This window comes from Amia ocellicauda, chromosome 2, assembly GCF_036373705.1.
Source record: "Amia ocellicauda isolate fAmiCal2 chromosome 2, fAmiCal2.hap1, whole genome shotgun sequence".
Classification (NCBI taxonomy): Eukaryota; Metazoa; Chordata; class Actinopteri; order Amiiformes; family Amiidae; genus Amia; species Amia ocellicauda.
Window position 1 is genome coordinate 34657125 of NC_089851.1, and position 21129 is coordinate 34678253.

The 21129-nt window shown below is 36.8% G+C and overlaps 1 long non-coding RNA gene across 1 annotated transcript; it reads right to left on the reverse strand.

The window, feature by feature from the left end:
• Positions 1-1951: 1951 nt before the first annotated feature.
• On the reverse strand, positions 1952-17608 carry LOC136712715 (uncharacterized). The gene is made up of 3 exons (XR_010804874.1): positions 17535-17608; positions 17060-17259; positions 1952-2656 (listed from the first exon to the last, which is right to left on the reverse strand). It is a non-coding gene; the product is annotated as an uncharacterized LOC136712715 (long non-coding RNA).
• Between the last annotated feature and the right edge of the window lie 3521 nt (positions 17609-21129).

The window sequence follows — 21129 nt, forward strand, 5'->3', positions numbered from 1 at the left end:
CGGTTTAGATTTACTAAACGATTACATGTATATTTAAAAAAGACCCCCAAACACTACAGGAAGAGCCGACCCATTCACACTCTACAGTTGACCAACAAGAACAACAAGAACAACGGGTTATGGGCGGCCTTGTTGTTCAGGGTTTTATGGGTGTACACTTTCTGACGGATATGACGTAGGAATAATTAAGGAAATAACTCTACCTAAAACCACGCCCCCCAATTATGACGTAGGAATATTAATAAGCTTAGGGCATACGTCATAACAAAATAGGCCGCGCCCAAAAAACCCTACTATCTACTTTCATGAGTTTTAATGCATGTATGAGCCGTTTTAGGGGCATTAGAAATGTTGACGGAAGGAAAAAATAAATAATAATAATGATAATAACTAGAAGTTGCATGCAACTTTTAAGGCTTCCATGTTGTATCAGTAGGTTTCAGATTTTAGCAGGCATTTGTAATTTAAATGCATGTGTTATTAAATGTGTAATTTTCAATTTCAATCCAATGTAGTATACATTTGTGGTTATCAATCTTTTGTCACTTGAAGTGTGTATTTCAATGTCAGTGAAGCATAATATTAATTTCTTGATTGCATGCATCAATTTTGTAAGGTACCATTGTATTTTTCTCTTAATTCTAGCATATATGTGATGTTTTCATTATTGCATCATTTAAAATGTTGACTGAAAGTCTCAAGTTTGGCCTCATGATGGAGGTAGAGGTCTACATAAGGAATTTCATGACTTGACTGACATGAGAAGCTTTCATTTTGGTTGGTGTACAGCAGCAAGATTTTGTGTACTATCAACTTGGCGTCATCAACTTTGACAGATCTTTCTACTAGTTTAATCACTGACAATTTAAGTTCATTAGGGTATAGTTCTGAATAAATTTGCTGTCATAAGTGACATATTGTAACACAATATGCTGAGTTTCAGAATTTTGCTGATAGGTTTTTCTGGGGTCAATTTCATGCTTCTATAAATATGTGTATTTTGCATTCGTGCACAATCATTTTCTTGTGGCTGCCATGTTGTTGAACACAGTCACTTGTCTCTTGCAGACGTGATAGATAGCAGTGTCTATGTAATACATGCAAAGTTTCAGGGCACTGGGCTTTAGGGTTCCGGAGTACTAGCTGTTGTCATTTTTGCATGCGGACACATGCTAAATCCAACATTGCGGCTTAACCGTGTACCTCACAATCTTAATTATCAGGTTTTATGTTCAATGCACAGATATAAACACAGGTGTTGAGTTTCATCTGTGTACAGTATTCTAGTGTAGATGTAATGTGATACTTGTCTGAAGCGACACATACGTTTTTTTCATTGGCCCACAGCACCCATGTTTTTCACTGGGGCAACTCGCTTTTAACAACTTTGGTAGTACTCTGTATTAGTGTCATGCATACCTATTTGTGGCACAGTGGGTATAAGTGGCATGGATTACAAGGCACCAAAGTTGGAATCAGAGAATGCTACATGGCGGACAAAGCGTGCGCCCGGGGAACTTCTGATGAACAAGCATAATAGTGGGGCATAAGGTATGCATGTGTGTGAAGTGGCATATGCATGTGCCATTAGGTTTTGGAGAAGAAGATTTTTGTTGCATTTGTTGCATACAATTTAGATTCCTATCACAATATTTAGCAACACCATGACACCAGCATGTGAAGTTTTTATGGCATTTGTAGTTATAAGTGGTTTCTACAATACTTTTGAGTTTCGTGAGTTTTCATTCATGTATAAGCGTTTTATGGACATTTGAAAGTTTCAAGTTTTCTGCATTGAAGATACAGAATGCATATAATATAATATTTTTTTGCAGTATATATATATATATATATTTGAAAGTTTCAAGTTTTCTGCATTGAAGATACAGAATGCATATAATATAATATTTTTTTGCAGTATATATATATATATATATACTGCAAAAAAAAATAAGGGAACACTTACATCACACATCGTATCTTGATGAATGAAATGTATTAAAGATCAAAATCTTTACTGTACATTGTGTCATTCGTTGAGAACAAAATTATGTAACAATGGTCAATGGAAACCAAAATCACCAACCGATTGAGGGCTGGATTCAAACTCACACCGAAAATCAAAGTAAACTATTGAAATCACAGGCTGTTCCAACTCATAATGTGACTCAGTAGTGTGTGTGGCCCCCATGTGCCTGTATGCACTCCCGACAACGTCTGGGCATGCTCCTGATGAGACAGCTTCCTGGGGGATCTCCTGCCAGACCTGGATCAGGGCATCAGTGAGCTCCTGGACAGTCTGTGGTGCTACTTGGCGGCGTCGGATGCACCGATACATAACGTCCCAAAGGTTCTCAATTGGATTGAGGTCTGGGGAATGTGAGGGCCAGTCAATGGCATCAATGTCTTCGTCATCCAGGAACTGCCTACAGACTCTGGCCACATGAACCCGTTTTGTGTACCTGTGGTATGTTGTTACTGGCAGTGAATTGTGTGTGGTTTATGTTTCAGTGATGTATACAGTTCTATCAGGAAGTGCGAGGTTTTTTTAAGCCTGGATTTGCTCCTCAGCCTCCGAGAGTGCGGATCAGAGTGTCAGTTTACTGAGAGGAAAAGACAGCGTCACACTTCTCTGTGTCATCACTGTTCTCCAGAGCTGCAGGGAAACAAGGGAGAGAGAGACAGTGAATGGAGGATAGATGGAGGGGATGGAGCTCTTGGCAGCAATATAAACAACTCCACTACTAAAAACACCTTACCTGATTTTTCCACTTGCTGCAGCAAAACACAACAACAACACAGCAACAGAGCAGCACTGCCTGTTCAGAGCAAGAAGTTAATAATAATAATAATAATAATAATAATAATAATAATAATAATAATAATAACAATATGCTCTTCCAGATGGTTCGACTTAGTCAGTAGTCATCAGGACATCTAATGCCAAAGTGACAGGTGTCCTCTGAATGGTAAGTCCCGCCTTCCCAAGCGCCTTGTTTGTTGTAGTTTTTATAGTTACCAGGATGTTCCGCCATCTTGGCAGGATTCATCGCCATCTTGACAACAGGCCTCCACCATGTTGGTTGTAGTTTTTATAGGCTGAACTGTTTTAGTGTTTGTAGTTTAGTTAGGGGTAATGCTTGTGTGTATTTACATGGCTTGTATTTATTTTTGTTAAATTTGTTAAACAATATATTATTTATCATGACATGTATATATCGATATGTTATATTGATCACTAAAGACAAGTACACCACTTTTCTGAGAGAGACACAGCGATATGTACACAATTATATATATATATATATATATATATTTTTTTTTTTTTCTTACGAAGCCAACAAGACCACCTTTTGTAATTGTTTGGATTATTATTATTATTATTATTATTATTATTATTATTATTATTATTATTATTATTATTATTATTATGCCATATATTTCAAATGGCCATAAAATTAAAACTACTGGACAGAATCTTGCTAAACTTGGTATGCTTGATCTATATGACATTGTCCCTCAGGAAATGTGGAGGTCATACGTCATATAATTTGGTGCCAATATTGGATTAATGACCATTATTAGGCAATATTCATCTTCTCCAAAACAGCAAATAGGACAGATGTGATACTTGGTGTATCACACTTAATATTATGACCTATATTCAGATTTGTAAATGTAAATTCATAAAAAAAGATTTATAAAATTAAATTTGTCTGTACTTTCACAAACTTTATCTAATCCAATTACATACCACACTGAATGTACAGCTGCTCTACAGAGCACATCTATCAATCACAGACAATGCCACCAGTTGCAAGGACTTCCAGTACAGACCACATAGTCTGAAACTCAACCATCATGCCAAGTTCACAAGGACTTCTAGTACTGATATACTCTGAAACTTAACCATAATCCCTAGCTTGCAGGGAACCCCAGTACAGACTATATACTCTGAAACTCAACCATCATACCCAGCTTGCAGGGGGATTCAATCACACAAATTCATACACATGCAGGTATGACATACACAAGATATGAGAACATCTCTTTGTCTTGCATTTTGTATCTTTACCTACTGTGCCACTGGGGAGCTTGATATTAAGGCTTGCAATTATAATAGAGTACATTTATGAAGCGATACATGTTATACATTCATGTGGACCTGAAAAAGAACGGGCGCTGTACTACCAATACAAATTTATCTAATAGTAATTTTTACAAATATTGAAATAGTTAATTTTTTATTGTCTATATATTCATTGTAAGAATAAAAAATACTTGAGTTAATGTTGTATATTGCAGGGTACAAAAATATCTTGTAATATATATGAATAACATATCACACTCATTATAAATGGTGACTCATATTACAAACAATGAAGATATGATCTAATTACTCCCTTCTCAATGGCATAGGATCATTTGGTGACATATTGACTCAGTTGAGAGACATTAAGGTCACTGCACTATGGCATAGGACACCTGGGATCCTGCCATCCTGTCCTGCCATGGCCAGAATCCAAAAGTATGTTAAACATGATATATCCCTACAGATATGTTTGACTGCTTATAACTTTATAAGTTTCAATATTCATGTATTAACATTATCATATTGTAGCAGTTCTGAAGGCATACTATGAAGGCTGGGCCATTTAGCATTGCATTTGGATCACTGCACTGTGGTGCGTGAAACCTGCATTTGAGTCTTATCATGGCTGAAACCCTAAAGTCTGTTAAATATGCCATATCCCAACACATGTGCTTGGCCCCCTACATTGCTGCTTGTAGCTATATTTGTTAAATTTATGAATGCTCAAATGTAGACATAAAATATATCATTTAACAATATACCATAGTTCATTACATCTATCTATCTATCTATATATATATACACACACATACTGTATACACACACACATTACATTTATCAACAGAACACTAAACACTATATATGTATATATACAGTTAGGTCCATAAATATGTGGACAGTGACACAATTGTCATCATTTTGGCTCTGTACACCACCACAATGGATTTGAAAATAAACAATCAAGACGTGTTTTAAGGTTTAATTTGAGGGTAGTTACATCCAAATTGGGTGAACAGTGTACGAATGACACCCATTTTTATATGTGGTCCCCCCAATGTTAGGGGCTCAAAAGTAATTGGATAAACTAACATAATCATGAATTAAATTGTGAGTTTCAATACTTGGTTGCAAATCCTCTGCAGTCAATTACTGTTTCTTCCCTGGTGATGCTCTGCCAGGCCTGCACTGCAGCTGTCTTTAGTTCCTGCTTGTTCTTGGAGCAGGCAGTGCTGGGTCACTGAGGCGATGCTCTGCCAAGCATATGAGGCTGGAGCCCAGACGGCCCGCTTCCGCAATACTGAGTCCTTGCTGGCTTTCTATATTGCACAGCTGGAGGAGACCCCGGATGCAAGGCCCATGACATTGGGAGCCCTACAGCCTACTGGGGAGTTGGCTGTGGCGGCAGACTTATTGGTCATGGTATTACACCATGGTGTGCAGGCAAATGGCTGTTCCCTGGCAGCCATTGTGGCAGCACACTGTCAACCTGTCCAATCTCTCCTGGGTTCACATTCGGACCATCCATGAAGGACATGCTGGCGCGCTCCCTACAGGAGCGACTCTGGGTCAGGCCCGCAGACAACATGCAGGGCCTAGACGACCAGCCCCCATGGTGCAGCGCTGCCCCCCAGGCCCGCCGCGGTAGAGCTATGCCGAATCCCAGGAACCAGGAATCCGCTGTTACTAGGCTTTGCAGAAGGCACAAGGATTCTTGTTGCCCCGTGGATACACCATTCTTTATTTTTCCCAGTATAGCATGACTGCAGTCTTTGCGTCTGGGCAACCAGGATGTGGCCCCAAGGCTCCCCTGTGGCTTCTATCTTGAGTTTGTAAGGTACACCTCAGGGCAGGCTCTCTTACCAGCTCATTGACTCCTCCCTTGCAACAGTTTGGTTATACTGTAACCCCTCCCCCTTGGGCAGTGTTTCCGACTTGAAAGATAACAATAGGTTGTGAATGCAACCACCGTTATCTGAGAAAAGAAACACTGCCCAAGTGTTGCAAGGTCACGCAGGAGTTCAAGCTCCCGGCAAAAAGAGTCGAGCTCCCAGCAAATGTCTTCAATGCGTTCCAGCAGATGTGCTCTGAAACTCCTCCACCTTGGGCAATGCTTCCTTTCTCAGATAACCGTGGTTGCATTCGCAACCTATCAGTATCTTCACAACAGAGCACTGATTCACATAAACATCAGAACACACCAGGGGTCTATTTGAAAAGATATTTACTGAATTAGTAACAATCTGAAACATTCTGTAGAGAAAACTTTGCAACTTGAATAATTAAAAATGAGTGCTGTTTGAAATGTGATAAAGGTGACATACATTTCCTTTGTTTAAATTGTGCTGCCAATGTAAGCCATGTCATAAGTAATTTCTTCTCCTTGAAGAATGTCTCTTAATGCAAATAAGTGAGGTCTATTTTTCACTTCAAGTTTCTTCATTTTGGTATATGATAAAGTTGTAAAAAAAATGCTTTTATATTGCAACATCAGAAGAGGGATATTTTAAGAAAAGTTAAATATAAAAGACTTTAAATTTAGATTGATTTCCATTTATACTACTCTTAAGACATATTTTATTATGCAGCAGTGTTGAAAACAAATGAATGAAGGATTTTTACAAAGGTACAGTCCTCAGCCAGTCATTGTTAATATTAAGACACAACTCATAATTTTTTTCTCATACTTCAACGAATTGGAAACTTACACTGTTTATTATATATATTGTAAGGGATATGGCAAGCTGGAGCTGCCCAGGCTCATTAGTATGCATGCCGTGTGCAAGGACTGCTGGGAAGCAGCCCGCTGGACATTAAAGAGGACAGAATGGGGTGTTTGGGGTTTGGGGAATGTTTATTTGTGTGTTACTTTTTGTTCCCCTGTGTTCCCCCATTGTGTGTGTCCTCCTGTCTAATGTTCTGTCCCCGCCACCGAGTGTTCCCGTCTGGGCCATTTCCAATTCCAGTATGACCAGTTATTTTCCACTGCTAGAGCTGCCTTTGTAAAGGCGGATTGTGCAGGTGTTGAAATAAACAGCACTCTACCACATATTGGTGTCTGCAACCTCTGCATCTGTGAGGGCCACATTTATAAGAACTGACCCCAGTCGTATGCGAATAGAGTCGGGTCTCCCTTTTCACTAACTAGCAATTCCAGACTCTGAGCCGGAACAGGAGGGAGGCCCGGCACGGGAGGCGGAGGGAGATGTAGAAGAAGAACAGATATATACCCTGGCTCCAGAACTTCCCCCCATGCCAAAGGAATTGCCGAAAAGAAAGGGGGAACAGTTGGAATTGGGGAGTTGGGTGAAGGTTAGCAATAAAAAGAGTAAAGTGGTGGACAGAGAGGAGAATACTGTCAAGAAGCAATTTTGAAAATGAAGACTGATCATTGTCTTTGTTTTAATTGTTTTTAAAGCACAAGGTTTTGAGTTGTTCCTTTTTATGTTTATGGTTTGTCTGTTGTGTTGGCCATTTTAAATATCAGAAAAGATGTATTAGACTGTTTTTTTTTAGAAATATGTTTTGTTCTTCATTTGTCTAATGCATCTACTGTTTTAAAACAACACATCAGATGTTTTGTTTTCATTATAGCTATTTTGGCAGTTTGCTATATTTAACACAGATTGTTTTGTTATTAATGCACTTTGAATTCACCTGTTTTGTTTAAGCTTTTAAGGATTTAAAAAGTTTTAGAAATTATTTTAGAATTGTATTTTAAAAAGATTTTAATCATAAGTATTAAAACCTATGTATGTTTTAATTTTGAAAATGTAAAATACTTTATCAAATGAATAAATAGTATTAGGATCTGCCTCCTTGTTTGGAACCACAAGGGTATAGCAGTACCAAAACTGTTACTATATCTATCTCTATCTCTAGATATATCTATCTCTAGATCAAGACTAGCCTCCAAGAAAATAAAGTTAATATATTAATGAGAAAAACATAACACCCACATTTGCATATTATTAAAATTTTGCGATGTACAATTATTTTGCAGAAGATAGGATGTTTTCAGATGTGGCAAAAAACAGCCTCAGTCTCACTCAGCTGCTGTTTACAGTGCAGTGCATGATCACTAAGACAGGGGGACGTGTCCCATCCAATGTTGAAAGTAAGCGATTTTGTCCCCCCAATATTTTATCTTTGTGGGAAAAAAAATTACTGCACATTCCACTCCCAGTTCGCTCCGACGATCTCCTGAGCCATATAGAGCAAATATGTATAATTTGTTCATTACAAAGCATTGGCTTTGTTACCACATACAATTATAGAACTAGTTTTTTACACAATTCCCATATACAATATTACAATACACCATACACTATTATTTAATGTGTACTCACTTACAGTTACATTCAAACATTACATATCATTTCACATTTCAGTAATACAACCAAACAGCACAATTATTTAAATCCAGTGTAGTATCTATTAAACTATGGAAAGGATAGTTAATTAAATGCCCATAGTCCCATCAGACTCTGTATCCTTCAGTTGCACTTAGAAGAAAATACTTTCTCCAGTTTTCCTGAAAATGACAATTCGTGTTTCCTATGTAATCTATTTCCATAATTATTTGTTTGCATACACAGCTCTCTCTCTCTCAACAATGTTGCTTGGTTTGTAGTAGTACACTTGCATTTTAGTTACAAAGGCAGCTGACTTATCTCTTTCTCTCTCATTTAAACTTTTGTTTTCTTCTGTTTAATGTGTTGTCTGACAGACGAGCAGGAAGAGTTCAGGCCACCGACAGTTTCACACCCCTACCCCCCCTTCCTGGGGGGGTGGATCCCTCCCTCTATCTGATTGATAGGGTTTTTCTGATTGTGAAAGGACTATTTCCATACAGTTTCACTTTGGCTTTAGACTTTAAACTATATCTCAATAATTTATTTATTTACCATGAAGTTATACCTTCAGTAATTTCCTTATTTTCCCTCATATTCCATTCAATCACCATCAGAAACTATTGTGCTGAAAGTGGCAGCACATTTCTTTCACACATATCAAACTCTCCTTTTCCAGTTTCTCAAGCCTTATCAACTCTCAAACCCTCGTCAACTTTCTCAGACCTTCTTCAACTTTGGTTAACATCGCTCTGCATCCTAACAGCTGTTCTTTCTCCTATTCCGAATTTCTTACAAGAACATTCAAGTTATATTGATTGATTTGTATTATGACTACTTATACATATATTTCACTCCATTATTTTAGTTAATTAATTAAAATATTTACTTAACAAAATATCTTAAGAAAATAAGCCTTTTAATTGATTTCAATAATGAATCCCAGGTTCCTCAGGAAAACAAATTTGCAAGAAATGTATCGAGTCAATTATTTCCCCAATGAAGAGCATGCATGGGCACTAAGACTGTATCTGCCTGCGCAACTCATAGGTCTTTATTGTTTCAACTTCCTCCTATTGAAATCCAGTCTACACTGGTACAGATTCATTAGAAGCCAGATTTAACTGATGAATAGTTAATTTCTTACCTACTTAGTGTATTTAGGGATTTCTGGGGATTTCTAGTGATTTCAAAACTCTTCATTGTGGAACTTATAGCTACTAAATGACCTCATTTCCTGGAGCACCTGGTTTTCTATTTATCCATATCTAGGAAACCTTCAGAAAAGTTTTACAGTTTCCTCAGATTCCTATTTCTAAAATTTGCTCTAATTCAATTTTCAACATACTATTTTTATTTCTGGTTTGTAAAACCTATTGTAATAGTATGTTTTTATTTTTCCTATTCTCCTTTAAATTATTCAATATTAATTTAGCTCACTTATTCAATGGTTGTAATTTTATGCTTCTATAGTATCCTTACAATTCCTACCCTTTCCCTACTTTACTCATCTTAAATCCAAGGTCTAATTTATCTTTTATTTCAAGTATTTCAAGTATACATTTTCTGAAAGTAAGACTATAATATGCCACTATTCTGTTTACATTCTCCTGCCTGGATTTTACATCAGGCTGTCTGTCTCTTATTTCCTGTTTTCACAGGTTGTCAGGGCTGCCAGTCTCTCTGTTCGGTGCTGCTCTTACCTTTTACAATTGTGTGTAGAATTTGATCACAGCTGTACGTTAATGAATGAACATGTAATGTTTTATTGTCTTGTCTGCACATGTCTGAACATATTTTGTTTGAGCAGACATAGTAGCTATTCTAATTTTCTGCAGCAAATAGCCTAGCAAGAACAACAACTCAAAACATCAGCAGCTAATAATTATTTCTTGCTAAAGTCGCGTGAGACAAGCACAGTCTATAAAAACAATGGCCAGTAGTTTACATTCATCTTCCCTAGATTCTTGGAGGGGGTGGCAGTGAACTGATGACTTATGTATGTATGTATGTATGTATGTATGTATGTATGTATGTATGTATGTATGTATGTATGTATGTATGTATGTAGGTAGGTAGGTAGGTAGGTAGGTAGGTAGGTAGGTATTTATTTTACTGGTGTAGCCTAAAACAATTTTCGTAATCTAATTCTCAATCTATTATATTTTATATGACATGAAAAAATAAAGGGTCCTAAAATTCACAATTTCTTTGCCAAAAGAAGAGTAAGTTACAGAAGCAATCTTCATTTTTCTCATCATTGCATCTAATGTACTGTAAGATGGCATATATGTACATTTTGATGAGGTAAAGGCTACTATGTCTGGCAGTTATTATTTTATTTTTTGTTTGTTTTTACTAATTTAGCAGAGTGATCATCTGAGCCTGTGGCAGGGGCAAGCAGTAAAGATGTTAGGGAGGAGACTGGTGGTTTAAAAATGATCAATGGCTTCACTACTGCTCTACACGTGGGGCAGTGCTGTGCTTCTATTGCTGTAGAGCGTTTAAAGACCAGAAGTCACAGATTGCAAGTAAAGTTGATCCTTCCTTCATTATTGTTGGTTTCAAAAACTGGAAGAAAAGCAATTGAGAAGTTTGACAATCACAGGGACAATTCTACAACAGCCGTAAAGGAAATAACAGATCAACATGATAATAATGATATAATAAAAGTGAAAAAGGTTACTATATTTTGTTGCATACTCCAAATTTAAATCCATGTATTTTGTATTCTCTTATTGCAATAAATATTGTATTGTAACAATAATGTGTAAAATACACAGTATAATAATCATTTGACATTTGCTACTGTCTCAAGCATGCTTTCAAGAACTATATAACAACCGCGGGCAGGGCTGTCCGACCCGCTGACCGTCGTCTGCGATCAGTCAAAGGATGTGTGTGTGGGACTAGTGTCACTGTGATATCCGGCTGATACCCGCAGATCAAATAAACAGACTCTAATCTCATAATACAGTGGTTCAAAGATATGTTTTCCATATTGGTAAATTCAAATAAAAACCATCAAACAGAAAACACAATAAAAAACTGTACTTTTCTGTGTTGACAAAGAAAGACAGTTCGATATAAATAGGCTCATCATTGTTTGTTGTTTTTTGTTTTTGCATACGGTTTCCTCCCTAGTTTCTCCTCGCAGAGACATACATACATCAATGATAAGTTAAATAAATATAAAAATGAATCAATAACATAGTTCTAATTGAACAAAAATAAAAATTATTCAGATGTGGCACTGGTGTGCATTATCTTTTAGAAGTACTTTATTGAACTGATGTAGCCTATCTAAAACGTTAATACTTTAGATGTCTTCAACACATTATATATTTACACAGAAAGACACGTATACAGACATATATATCGTTGCTGTAATGAGTTTTGTATTTCGGAATGAAGTTACTGCGGTTCCGATCCCTTTTACTTAACGTACCGCGGTAAAGTGATCTTGACGTTTGATACTAGTTTGATTGTCGACTCGCGCTACCCGACATGAAAGGAAAGAGCTGCATCTCCCCAACCACAGCAGCTAGTGTCTTCAAACCAACTTTCACATGAAGAGGACCAATTGTGAATTCTTTCACAGCCTTTGTTTTACTTGTGACTCATAAGAATAATTTGTGAAAATCAATAGCATACCGCATATGTGCACCTAGCCATGCGTAAAATGGCTGTATCTCCCCAACCATAAGAGCTAGCATGTTCAAATCAACTGCAATGCAAAGAAGACCAATTGTGAATTCTTGTGAATCATAAGAATAATTTGAGAAAATCAATAACACTCCGCACATAGCCTATCTGGCATGCGTAAAATGGCTGTATCTCCCCAAACATAATAGGTAGCGTCTTCAAACCAACTTTCACAGGAAGAAGACAAATTGTGAATTCTATCACAACCTTTGTTTTACTTGTGAATCATCAGAATAATTTGTGAAAATCAATAACATCACATATATGCAACCAAACTCCCAGAATCATTGAAAAAATATGTATCTCCCTAACCACAGCAAATATAATATAAAATATACTATTATTACTATTACTATTATTTAAAAAAGACCAATTGTGAATTGTTTCACAGTCTCTATTTTACCTGTGAATACTAAGAATAATTTGTGACATGCCTGAAATTACTTGATATCCCTAACCACCACTAGCAACAGTGTATCATCTGGTGCTCCCACAGACACTAGCATTTTAAAAATAACTTTATGTGAAGAAGGCCAGTTGTTAATTGTTTCAGAATGTTTTGTAACTGTGAATAGTGTGTATTTACTAAAATCAATAATACAAACACAAATCATAAGAGAGACACATTGTGAAGATTCAGTCTGTTTTATGTATGCCTAGTAATATGTTGTGAAAATAAATAACATCTCTCGGACCCCGTTCACACTAACTCATATGTGAACGGGGTCATAGATTTAGGCCGGACCTGGGCCTATGGAATGCCGTTTGAGTCAATATTAAATAAATAAATAAATAAATAAATATGGCAATGAAATAAATAAATACATAAATGAGACAATACATATATAAATACGCCCTGCTGTTCTTAGCACATCAAACTGATCAACAGAGTTTATCGGCGGATACTATGTTGGCCCGTATTGAAAGCTTTTGTGAAATACTCGGGCGGATAAGTGCTCTGGTGGCAAAAACACTTATAATACAGGTAAACGCCTAAGACGCGAGGGCCAGTAAACACAATTAAACATGACTGACATTAAACACTCATGCAATCTGGTGTAGCAATATGATATACAGAGAGATGGGAGAAACGGAGCATAAGTGGCATATTTTCCACCAGAACATCGATACGACAGGAGACAGGTGGATAGCAAAGTTTATCAGCAGTTAAAATAGCTAAAACGTTAATGTCAAAGTCTTTACACATACACTTGATCAGTCCACAATACATAGTATATACTACTCCATTGATAACATCCATCTAATGACGTTGTCTTCAGTTATCTTCATAATGTATGCGTGGGGCCGGGGATGCGATGTGATTTGATTTGGGCTGATTCTCTTGGCTCCGGGAGTGGCGGTGTGGAGGCACTGCGCAGGCGCGGGGCGGGATCCCTGTGTGACGTGAGCAGCAGCTGCTGGCAACACAACGCGACCTGCGCTTTGGGAGTCGAAGAGGGATGAACGACGGCGAACGCGCATTCAAATAAAAGTATAAGGATTAAGTTGCTTTTTAACCATAATTTGCGGTGCTCTGTACATATCTACTTAGTTATATTTTTATTCCATAATATATGTAATATATAAATATAGGGGAAAATACACGTTTTCACTGCTGGCTGTTGTATTTGTGCAATTCCAGAAAAAAATAAGGATTGTAACTCAGACAATGGGGGATGAAATGCAGACCCAAATTGAATAGCCCAAGGGGTTAGATGCATCAGATTTATGTCATTGCAATTGTTGCTGGGCATCTAGTGGTGCCCGGGCAAAATGGTAAAAACTGACTTTTTGACTGTAAAATAAGGAAATTATTGTAATATGAAATAGAAGTCGAAATTAAATACATTTCTCCACAGTACTGGGAAGAAGAATACACAAAAAACAAAGGCAACTGCTGACACTTTACATCTTCATTACCTAATGCATATTATAGTCCATGACTTTTGGAGAAGTTGTTTGGTTACTTTCTTCCTGTTATTCTGATTTGGTCTGATTTAAGGTTAAGACTTTTTAAACAAGAAGATTCATCACCTTGAGCTTAATGGTGAGAATGATCCTACTGAGTTCACCTCTATAATACATACAAGGTTAACGGATGTACCAACTACTGTTGAAAAAGTATTCAATGCTGAATTAATAGAAGAAGCCCCACAAAAGTGTGTGTGATGGGGTGGCCGGGAATTGAGGCTCAAAGACAGAACCACAGGTAACAAAAACAACACTTTTATTGAAGAAACACAAAGTAAACTGGCATGAAGGCCAAAACAAAAGTGAACAAAACAAACTACACGCAGGATGGAAACAGTCTTCACTGTGGTATAACTAAACAACACACACACACACCTTGCTTGCAATCCAAACTCTCTAACCCCTGATGCTTTGCACATGGTCGTCACCTAAAATATATGTTAAAATGTGTGATGGAAAACAGACAATACAATTTGAATTCCATTATCTAACATGTAGGGCAATCAGTCTCCCGAGGTAATTATTGGTCAGTATTAATGAATGACATAAATCATTACATTGTAATGACTGGCTATTTATAAAACTCAAAATTTAGTAACAAGCACAGAAAGCCTGTCTACATATAACATTATATAGATCGTCATAATTGTACAGCAGCAAAACAATAATGTTACATTAGTTTATTGGAGGCACATTATACATTTCCAAAGATTACTTTTAAGAATATACATTTGAATACTGAAAACATAAAGTCGGCCTGCACACATCCAAATTTAAACACCAGACACGAGTTTTCAAATATGATTAACTTAATTAAAGGCTTTTTAAATAAATAATCTTTCTGCCCATTTCCCTGCAGATGATATGTTTTGTATGAAACTGTTATTCACATTTGTTTAATGTGGAGAAACAAACTAAATGTAGCAGCATGGCTAACACATTGGAAATATGTACCGATGGCTTAGACAATTATTTGTTTTTAAAATGCATTGACACAACAGATATGGTTTGGAAAAATCGGTATCTCTTTCCATAAAAACTGACATATCTACACATTTGCAGGACAGCATCCTATACTAACATTCTCACCAGTATGTAGCCCTGCGACCTCAGTCGGGCCGGAGCTGCGCTGTGAGACAGCAGCCAGTCAGTTCACTTTTTATTTATTTTGGTACTTTTATCAATGAAATACATTTAAATTTTAAAATGATTTGTAATACAAAAAACCCATAAACACACATATATAAGTAGATAACTGTGTGAGAGAAAATTCCAAAGCCACTTTCATGTAGCTTATGAACTGAGACACGTTAAGCAATTTTACTCATAGGCCTTTCATCAATGTTTGACCAGATTTTGATGTTGCAGATGTCAGAAAAAACACCACAGGTGATGTGAATGGTATTGCGAAGTTATATCAAATATAAAGCTTGGGCATGAACTGCTGATATGTTTGAAACTTAAACCAGATTTTGCGAGGTTCTGCGCACTTCCTACTGCGTATTTAACGTGCATTTGATATTGATTGTGTTCAGTTAAGTGCCTGCTCTTTTGTACAGGACTGGTAGGTGTGGGTCGTCATAAGAAAAATTTTGATCCAAATGGTTAGTAGAGTAAACCACATTAAGCTAACCCCACATTCACCGCATTTAACATTACGCACAATTCACCTTGGTTACAATAGGGATTAACACGTGGTTACGTATATTTATATATGTATTGTCTCATTTATGTATTTATTTATTTCATTGCCATATTTATTTATTTATTTATTTATTTATTTAATATTGACTCAAACGGCATTCCATAGGCCCAGGTCCGGCCTAAATCTATGACCCCGTTCACATATGAGTTAGTGTGAACGGGGTCCGAGAGATGTTATTTATTTTCACAACATATTACTAGGCATACATAAAACAGACTGAATCTTCACAATGTGTCTCTCTTATGATTTGTGTTTGTATTATTGATTTTAGTAAATACACACTATTCACAGTTACAAAACATTCTGAAACAATTAACAACTGGCCTTCTTCACATAAAGTTATTTTTAAAATGCTAGTGTCTGTGGGAGCACCAGATGATACACTGTTGCTAGTGGTGGTTAGGGATATCAAGTAATTTCAGGCATGTCACAAATTATTCTTAGTATTCACAGGTAAAATAGAGACTGTGAAACAATTCACAATTGGTCTTTTTTAAATAATAGTAATAGTAATAATAGTATATTTTATATTATATTTGCTGTGGTTAGGGAGATACATATTTTTTCAATGATTCTGGGAGTTTGGTTGCATATATGTGATGTTATTGATTTTCACAAATTATTCTGATGATTCACAAGTAAAACAAAGGTTGTGATAGAATTCACAATTTGTCTTCTTCCTGTGAAAGTTGGTTTGAAGACGCTACCTATTATGTTTGGGGAGATACAGCCATTTTACGCATGCCAGATAGGCTATGTGCGGAGTGTTATTGATTTTCTCAAATTATTCTTATGATTCACAAGAATTCACAATTGGTCTTCTTTGCATTGCAGTTGATTTGAACATGCTAGCTCTTATGGTTGGGGAGATACAGCCATTTTACGCATGGCTAGGTGCACATATGCGGTATGCTATTGATTTTCACAAATTATTCTTATGAGTCACAAGTAAAACAAAGGCTGTGAAAGAATTCACAATTGGTCCTCTTCATGTGAAAGTTGGTTTGAAGACACTAGCTGCTGTGGTTGGGGAGATGCAGCTCTTTCCTTTCATGTCGGGTAGCGCGAGTCGACAATCAAACTAGTATCAAACGTCAAGATCACTTTACCGCGGTACGTTACCTTGAATTAACCGTTTTTCAAATATAACAACTCTGATAAAACACAGTGTTGCCACAAAATGTACGTTGTCACAACGTTATATAACACCAACATTGGACAGATAACATAACTGACCTGTAATGAGTTCCCTTACATTTCCGAGATATTCTGTGCACATTCTATTCAGTCATTCACTGTTTGCTTGAATTGAAGTTCTTCTATTTCTTGCCGTTATGCCTCTCTTTTTTCTTTCGCTTTCGCTTTACCGAGACTTTGTTCACTTTGACTCCCTGTTCTGGGCTGTTTTCCGTGAACTTGGCAGGGTGGCTGGAAACCTGCAAAGGGGAAACAAATAAGATTAACATTTGATAAGCAACGCATTAGTAATTAGATCAATACTTACTGTGATAGTTTATCTGGTTTCTCCTGCATGTGAAAAACATTGAGATTGTTATGAATACCTATTTCTTAACTTATTTTATAGCCCCTTTTAATTAAAGCGATTTTAACCAGGTTTAATATATTGCCTTTTTGCACACAGATTTCTATAACTGCAGACTTCATGCCCTGCTTTTAATTCTGATAGCTGTAATAAATATCATTAACTTACCTGGGTCTCTTGTGGTGTTCTGTGGTCGATCCAATAAATAATATATAATAATAAATTAAACAAAAATCACCCTTACTTTGTCACGACCCCAGGGTGGGGATCCACTGCTGTAGACCACAAACTTTCAACAGTTTGTAGGTTACACAAGAGCAGAAACATGAAAACTCTTGGTGAGTGTTTCTGTCCAGTGGTTTGATCTTTTACATTATGTATTCTATAAAAAATAAAAAAGAGTAGTTCATAAAGTGTTAAATCTGTTACTGTTATGTCTTTCAAATCTTTTCCATTGAGTCTCTCTGCCCCTCATTGCTGCCTTGCACTGCATGAGAATGTTATTTTATGAGAGCAATAAACAAAAGGGGAAACAAACAAACTGAATGAATTACTTGTACCACTCTGGTATTACAAATAACTAAGATAAAGGCCTAAACTGGCTATGTATTAACTGTTTTAAAATGCATGGTTTTCTGTGATTGTGCTAAATAAATTAACTTCTAATTTCTGTAATTACAGTTGACTAAGTTGAATATGTGAAGTATACACCTAAAATGTGCTGAGAATTAAATAATTTTCTTTATGAAATGTAAGAGATTAGTTGTCAAAATAATTCGACATTCATATTTCTACCTCAGGTTGATTATGTTGACAGTTTATGGCTGTGCTTTGCGATTATACCAGATTCAATGCTGTTTTCTATGGGTTGGTTTCACAGAGCTTGATTAGCACTAGTTTCAGTACATTACTCAGAATATGGCACTCATCATTGTTTGTTATACAAAATTATTTTGCCTCAAGGAGACTAAAGCATTGGTATATAGTAGTATACTAGGCTATCATAAGCAATTTACCTTTGTACATAAACAACTTAAAGCTTGTGACGTAAAGCCTGAATGAAACCTAGTTACAAACACATGTAGCTGATATCAAGAGCATGTGGTATGCTTTTTTAGTTGACAAATGCAAGAGTTGCAAATGGTTTTCTAGCCACAGCTTAGTAAGAAGTGATTTTATTTAAAGTGACATTTGTCTTTAGTTGAATACCTAAAATGTCCACATAACAGAAATATTTACAAGTAAATACATTTCCTTGTGAGATTCGTAAAGTAAAGGTTTAAAAGTACTATTAATAAAATTAAAGAAATGTATCAATATTGGGCTCTTAAAGGGGACTAAGCTGAATCCCTAAAATGAACACCTAACAGCTGTATAGAAACAACTAATTTGTGCTATTAGTAAACTTAATATGGTGGTAAAAGACTTTATTTATTTTTCTTTTCAGTTTTTTTCTCTGATTTAGTTTCCTGGAAAAGGACACTGCATACTTATCAGATTGGGTGTGAAAAGCTCTGAACACTGCTATCAGTAGCAAGCAATCATTAAACTCAATATTTGAGATGTTCTTATATATTTCAACACCTCCTTGTGTCTGAGTTCCTATGATTGAAACCCCTTACAAGCCTGGGATGATGGCTGAGTTTCAGAGCATGTGGTCTGTACTGGAAGTACCTGCAAGTTGTGGGATTGTCTGTAATCAGAGCATGTGTCTATCTCAAGAGCAACTGTATGTTCAGTGTGGTAGGATGTAATTGGATTAGATCAAGTTTGTAAAAGATCATTTATTATTGTAAATCTTTTTTTAAAAATGTACATTTACAAATCTGAATAAAGGTCATAGCATTACTTCATGCATCAAGTTTGTGTGTCTCATAAGCGTATTTGTTTGAGTATTGTCTAATAATTGTCACTTAATCTAATATAGGTACCACACCATATGATGTATGACCTTCCAATTTCTTTGTGGGACAACTGCCTATAGGTATTTACCACCATATCATGTTTCTGTTCAATAGTTTTCATTTCATGGTTATGTCACAGAGTGGAAGTTACTCCACTCGGACGTAAAACTATTATACAAGCACAACTACACCACCTAGCGATTATCTACAGGCGCTAGGACCCGCTGAGAGGTTGTCAATTCCCAAAATATGTCCGGTTTACATAGACTACCTCTTAGTTCTCCCTTTGATTTAGGTTCTTTAAATTGGGGGTTCACAAGCCAGGAGCACACCACAGATCACACAGGACATTTGTACAATTAATTAAATGTATTACAAAGATCTCTATAATATATAAAAATCAGGCAGACTTCCTCTTCTTAAGTTAAAAGACACTAAAAAGGTTAAAACCAACAAAATTAAGTTATTGCAGGGACTGTTGGTCTCTTCAGGCAGCACCAGGAGCTGGAATGGGGCAGGCAATAGTCCACGTATCCTAATACAAAGTTAAAAGAGTTAAAAGAGTTAATCTAGCTTCTGCTCTGGTTCGGGGTTGGTAATACAAGGAAACTACAATGTCCATGTACAGTCCAAGAAAACAAAAATGGCCAAGTTAAAATTGAATAAAAAGCTTTGTTAAAAAGGTGAATAAAACCCAATGCATTTACTTTATTAACAGTCTGTTTGTGGCTAAAAATACTGATAAAAATCTTCATTAAATCTTCCTTTCTAATCCACAAATAGATCCACAAAGGCAAAAGTAAAATTATTAAAAATTCCCCAAAAAAGGATCTCTAAAATGATTATTAAAATACTAAAATACTAAAAAGGGGGGAAGTAAGTGGAAGCATAAAAGTATAAAAGTAGCAATATCCACAGGTTCTATTAGTTCTTATCCGGTAAGACACTACTGTAGTTCTAAAAACCTGTACACTGTCCTTTCTTTGCATACTCTCGTTAGCATTACAGTGGTCATCTCGGATCTCCTCTGGGTCTCTTTACCCTTTCTTTTACTTTACTATCAAGTCCTCTTTCGCTCTTTGGCTCTGCGTTTCCTTCCCTGATCTCGCTTTGCAATCCCCTAACAGGTGTTCCTCATTGTCAATTATTGACTTACGTATAACCTGGCGAATAAGCGGGTACTCTCATGAATGCGTGATTAGCCACATGCATATTTAAATCAATCAATCATAAATAAAACTCATGCATATCTGTGAAGCGAGGGGGGGGAAGCAAAGTAAACAAACATGATTTTAATAAGAATAAATGTGATAATATCAGAAAGATTATAAGTAAATTAGTGAAAAAAACAATACAAAGCAAAACTCCAGGCCTCCAGGCCTTCCTTTGGGTGTTATTTCCAGAAGAGCTCTGCCGCTACATGGCGCTGACAGTGCCCATCACACTCGAGCAAGCATTACAGTTGGAAACCCTTGCAGAAGGGGTGATTGGCTTCACCAAATTGCAATCCAAACGAGCCCTTCCATGTTGCCACACTGAAGCAAAAGATTAGGGTGGAAGTCAGCGGCCGGCGGCTCCAGCACAAGTTCTGGCTGGCCCCGATCCGTGAGGTGTGTATCCTCGGGCTAGGTTTCTTCACCAACCTGGGAGCGAAGTTGGACTTTCTAGCACCGAGGATCATGTTTCCCAGTGGTAGCGTTACCCTCCTTCCTAGTGCCAGCAACGAGGGAACCTCTCAGCAGTCCACCATCTTTAGGCCACGAGAGTTCAGGCCACCAGTGACAGAAAGCAAAGACAGTCCCTGGGTCATGAGTTAATGGTGACTTGCCAGGCCACCAGCGACGGACAACGAAGGCAGC